At 39.6% G+C, this 6,005-nt stretch overlaps 1 protein-coding gene across 1 annotated transcript in view; it reads left to right on the forward strand.

The window, feature by feature from the left end:
• The window catches only part of ZNF609 (zinc finger protein 609), a 236,861-nt gene that overhangs the window by 2,688 nt on the left and 228,168 nt on the right, over window positions 1-6,005 (forward strand). The window contains exon 2 of the mRNA XM_003784418.3: window positions 2,006-2,190. The gene's annotated coding sequence lies outside the window, so the exon portion shown is untranslated. The remainder of the gene's footprint in view (window positions 1-2,005; window positions 2,191-6,005) is intronic.

The raw sequence follows: 6,005 nt of genomic DNA on the forward strand, positions 1-6,005 counted from the left end.
AAAAAAAAAAAAAAAGAATAATTTGGGTTGGCCAAGTGCAGTGGCGCTCATGCCTATAATCCTATCACTCTGGGAGGCCAAGGTGAGTGGATTGCCTGAGCTTATGGCTTTGAGACCAGCCTGAGCAAGAGCAAAACCCCATCTCGAAAATAGCTAGGCTTTGTGATGGGCACCTGTAGTTCCAGCTACTCAGGAGGCTGAGGCAAGAGAATCACTTGAGCCCAAGAGTTTGAAGTTTCTATGAGCTATGCTGCCATGACACAAGAGCAACAAAGTGAGACTCTGTTCCCTCTCCCCCCAAAAAAGAATATTTGGATCATCTTATATATTTTTCTTTTCTTTTCTTCTTTTTTTCTTTCTTTCTTCCCTTTCTTTCCTTCTTTCCTTTTCTCTCTCTCTCTGTCCCCCTCTCCCCCTCCTCCCCCTCTCTCCCCCTGGACAGAGTGTTATGGTGTCATACCTTATAGCAACCTCAAAAAGGGAACCTCTTGCCTCAGCCTCCTGAGTAGTGCTGGGATTACAGGTATGAGCCATCATGCCCAGCCCATCTTATATTTTTGAATTGCCATACATTTTTCTGTTATATATCCTAAGGATATGCTTAGAATGTGATGGATTCTCCCTCCATCTTATAATGAGAAAATTAATATTTAATGAAGCAACTTGGCTGGTCAATGGAAATCTGAATCCAGAAATCACATCTCCTAAATCTAATTTTGGTGTTCTTTTTACTGCACAGTGCTACCTGCCTAGAATTGACTATAGCTTTATCTTTCATTGGCATGCAGCTTTTGAAAGGTACTATGAAGCAGATATTCCTAACTTTCATATTCTAAGTACAAGACCTGTGTGGTTCCAGACAGGCTCTATACAGTGACGTACAGCTGTCACTTATTCAGACCAAAGCCTATAAGAAGACTGATACAAAACCCATAGAAAGGGCAGTGCCTGTGGCTCAGGGTAGGGCATCGGCTCCATATACCAAGGGTGGCAGGTTTGAACCCCGCCCCAGCTGAACTGCAACAAAAAATGGCCAGGCGTTGTGGTGGGTGCCTGTAGTCCTAGCTACTTGGGAGGCTGAGGCAAGAGAATCGCCTAAGTCCAGGAGTTGGAGGTTGCTATGAGCTGTAATGCCACCATACTCTACTGAGGGAGACATAGTAAGACTGTCTAAAAATAAATAAATGAGCTCTAAAACTCATAGAAAAGGGAAGAACAGATAAATTTAGAGTAGAACAACATTACTGCTTAGACTGGATTGTTTATAGGTAGTTACCATTTAAAGGAATCTCCTTTCTCTTTCAAGTCTTTTAGAATGGATATAGAGATCTGAGAGAAAAGAGAAATACGTTTTTCATATTATGTGTGGACATAAGGAGAGTCTAGTTGCTGTTTTTGGTCTCTGAAAACTTTTTTTCATTCTTAGCCTTCTTGAAGAGAGACCTTCTTCATTCCTTAGGTAGAGTAGTGATGTGATCTTTAACATTTGCTCTACAAAAACAATTAATGAAAAACAAAAAAGCAATTAGTGATCTGAAACGTGATTTTTTTTTTTTCTTGAGACAGAGTCTCAAGCTGTCGCTCTGGGTAGAGTGCCGTAGCATCATAGCTCACAGCAACCTCAAACTCTTGGGCTTAAATGATTCTCTTGCTTTAGCCTCCCAAGTAGCTGGGACTACAGGTACCCACCACAACACCCATCTATTTTTTTGGTTGTAATTGTCATTGTTGTTTGGCAGGTGCATTCTGGATTCAAACCCGCCAGCTCCAGTGTATGTGGCTGGTGCCCTAGCCACAGGGCTATAGGCACTGAGCCAAAACATGTGATTTTCAAATGTACCAATCTTGGTTGGGAATCAGAGATAGGGATTTAGGTTCCAGACAAGAAATTAGGATCCGAACTTCTTTTACAATGTGTTCCTTTTAAGCATGAATGCTTTGGGTGGGTATAAGCTATAGAGAATAATTGTCATGACCTAACTTTCCCTTATCCATATCCATGCAGAGGGGATTTCTACAAGCACAAAGTGAATTGTGGTCCTAAATAAGGATACAAAGTACAATTAAACAAAAGGAAAAAAAAGAGAGGAAAATATTCACAGAAGCTCTTGCAAATTGTCAAATGCCTTGTGGTCTCTGTAAGGTATTGATTCTCCTGATTCTGCACTTTCTCTGCCATGGAAGTAAGAGGTCAGTGCTTTTCATTTCCAGCTAGCATGTTAGTTACCCTACCTCCTGGGGTTAAACATCTCTGCAGTGACCTGTCAAAGGGTTGATTATTAGCTGTATAAAGCCAGGGAGCAGATGGGAAGTGGTTTGGCTGGTGCAGCCAGGCTGATTAAAGAATCCTTGGCAGTTTTACAGCGTATCATTGGAAATGTACCTCCGAATTTTTTTATCAATCCTGCTGGGTTGGAAAGCTGGATTTCTGAAAAGTCAGTGGTTGAAAAGTGGTACTTATGAAAACTCTTACTCTTTCAAAAATAGTGACTCTTAGAGAACATCAAGACCTAGATGTTCTCAGAATATGTTTTGTTCTCAATCCTCAGAATATGTTTTCTTTGCATCCTGATCAATCACAGAACCATTAGAAAAAGCACTTTTTGATGAGTGTATCAATAGAACTTTAGTTTGAAAAAGGCAAAGTTCATTTAGCCAAGTCTAGATTAACCCTATAACACATAGGGGGGTGTTTTGTGTGTTTACTTGACAGGTAATTATGCTTTTGTGCTCAAATACTTTTCAGTAATAAAGACGTGATTTTGTTAAATATTAAGGGTCATTGTTGGAAACCTCAAGTTATTAAATTTTTTCATGAGTAAAACATGTCTTTCTGTAGCTTCTACTTACTGATCATATTTCTGCCAGAGCATCACAGAATAACTCTTTTCCACACTATAACCCATTATATATTTGAAGCTAACCAGCCTGTCTTCCTTCAGTGTTCTCCTTTCCAGTGTAAAAAATCCCAGTTTCTGAGACTTTCCTCATATAAAATGACTTCCCAATCTTTTACCATACATTGCTCTAAAGGACATCCTTTCATTTAATGACTTCCACTTAAGATGCAGAATCTGGAAATGAGCGTAGACCATCAGATGTTCTTTTCATCTCCTTTTTTAAAGAAAGTATAATTAACAAATAAGTGGAATAGTGATAATACTTGCTAGAACAACCCAAAAAACAGTTTTGCATTACATATAGAATTGGAACACGAGGAATTTAAGCATCAGCTTTATCACTTAAGATTTATCTTTCCTTATTGATGTTAGGTAGAACTTCTTTTCTCCCAGCAAACACATCGCCTGTAAGATGGAACCTTTTGAGCTATATTATTTTTTTTTTTTAGAGACGAAGTCTCACTTTGTTGCCCTTGGTAGAGTGATGTGGTGTCACAGCTCACAGTAACCTCCAGCTCTTGGGATTAGGGCTATTCTCTTGCCTCAGCCTCCGGAGTAGCTGGGGCTACAGGCGCCCACCACAACGCCTGGCTATTTTTTGTTGCAGTTTGGCCAGGGCCGCGTTTGAACCCACCACCCTTGGTATATGAGGCCAGCACCCTACTCACTGAGCCACAGGCACTGCCGCTTGAGTTATATTATTAAAGTACTGATTTTTTTTCACATCTTTTTCAGGGATAATTTTTTTTTTTTTTTTTTGAGACAGAGTCTCAAGCTGTCACCCTGGGTAGAGTGCCATGGCATCACAGCTCACAGCAACCTCAAACTCTTGAGCTTAAGCGATTCTCTTGCCTCAGCCTCCTAAATAGCTGGGACTACAGGTGCCTACCACCATACCTCACTATTTTTTTTGTTGTTGCAGTTGTCATTGTTGTTTTTTACCTGACCTGGGCTGAGTTCAAAACTACCAGCCTTAGTGTGTATGGCTGGCACTCTACCCACTAAGCTATGGGCACCACCAATCCTTTAGAGGCAGAGTCTCACTCTGTCGTTCTGGGTAGAGTGCTGGGGCATTATAGCTCACAGCAACTTCATATTGTTGGGCTGAAGAGATCCTCTTGCTTCAGCCTCCTGAGTAGCTGAGATTATATTTTCTATTTAGTAGAGACAGAGTCTCACTCTTGCTCAGGCTGGTCTTGAATTGTGATCCACCCACTTTGGCCTCCCAGAGTGCTAGGATTACAGGCTTGAGCCACTGCACCTAGCCTCAAGGATAATTTTTAATATTAGTGTTGAATTTATCTTAGATTACAAGCTGCTACTGGTTTTTGTATTTATAAAAATTATTTACATTTTTGCGAGATTAAACTGATTTTAGTGCTTTAGGTAATTTTTGACAAGATAAACGTGTGCTCTTATATAGCTGAAAATACATTGTTTTTACACATGATGAACAATTTGGCTCAGTGTAAAATTCTTGACTTTTTTTTTTTTTTTTTTGAGACAGAGTCTGTCTCTGTCACCCAGACTAGAGTACCATGGGCTCAAGTGATCCTTCTGCCTCAGCCTCCTGAGTAGCTCAGCCTACAGGCACCTGCTATAGCACCTGCTAGTTTTTCTATTTTTAGTGGAGACAGTGTCTCACTCTTTGCTCAGGCTGGTCTCAAACTCCTGAGATCCTCTTGGAATCCTCTTGCCTCATCCTTCCAGAGTGCTAGGATTACAGGCCTGAGATGCCGTACTTTGCCTTAAGTAACCCCTTCTCTTCAGAATTCTGTAGATTGCCATTCTCTTTTAAAAACATTTAATATTACAGAGCAGTCTGAAGTCAGCCCAATTTTTGTCCTTTGTAATTTAAAAATATTTCCAAAATGGGGGTGGTGCCTGTGGCTCAAAGGAGTAGGGCGCTGGCCCCATATGCCAAAGGTGGTGGGTTTAAACCCAGCCCCCAGCCAAAAACTGCCAAAAAAAAAAACTTCCAAAATATATGCAGGTTTGACTTATTAAATTGATTTTACTGAAAATGTAATGAATCTTTTCAATCTGTATGAATGATCTTTGTTCAGTTTAAGGTGTTATTCATTTATTTTGTCTTTGATAGGTTGCTTTAATTCCATTTGTTCTAGTATCTTATAAAGTTTTCTTAAAGTGTTATTAAATGCTTAATCTCTCTCAATTTCTGTCATTATTTTCTCTTCACTGTTTTCCTTTGCAAACTGGAAAACTATCTTAAGTTCTCTTATAATACACTGATTTATTTTCTATAATTTTAGCTCTGTGCTTTTCTGATTTTTATATGAATTTTAATTAATACAACATTTTCCTTTCCTTTTTTTTTTAATGTTGTGTCCTTTTTTTTCAAGTAAGATGTATCTTTCTATTTTAACTTGTTATCTTTTTAATGTTCTCTCTTCCTTACTGGCATACTTTGTTTGTCCTGCTTTATGCAGCAGGTCAGCCAATACAGTAGAGTAAGGACTGTTTGAAGCTTTCAGCGCTAACATTTTTTATGTGTTACATGCTTTCCTTCTCCAGTGTCTCTCTTCCATTACTACCTTGTTTTCTAAAGAAAGCGCTTTGGGATCTAAAGAAAGGTTCATTGTTTTTTGTTTTGTTTTGTTTTGTTTTTGTCAAGACAGAGTTCTACCCTATGCCCTGAGCAGAGTACAATGGTGTTGTAGCTCACTGCAACCTCAGATTTGGGCTGTGGGCCTCCTTCTGCCTCAGCCTCTGAAGGGGCTGGGTTTTTTCAATTTTTTTCATGAGTCAGGGTCTCACTCTCGCTCAGACAAACCTCGAATTCCTGAGCTCAAGCAATCCTCCCGCCTCAGCCTCCCACAGTGCTGGGATTACTGGCATGAGCCACTGTGCCCAGCAGTTTCATTGTTTCTCTAAGAATAAAGTGATATGGGGTTGTTTTAATGGTTAAATTACATACTGAGAATAGTGGGTAAGCCTTAGATTAATGTGGGTTACACTCTAAGCCTAGCCATGATTGAAAAGATTGCAGAGGCAATAACATTACGATTTTGAAAAGAACTGTGCTCTAATAATTCTTCATCATGGAGATTCAGTTGGCATTTCTTTCTGGTTTTTTTTTTTTTT

The sequence above is a fragment of the Otolemur garnettii genome, unplaced genomic scaffold (genome assembly GCF_000181295.1).
Source record: "Otolemur garnettii isolate 467f Iridium unplaced genomic scaffold, OtoGar3 scaffold00011, whole genome shotgun sequence".
NCBI classification, from domain to species: Eukaryota; Metazoa; Chordata; class Mammalia; order Primates; family Galagidae; genus Otolemur; species Otolemur garnettii.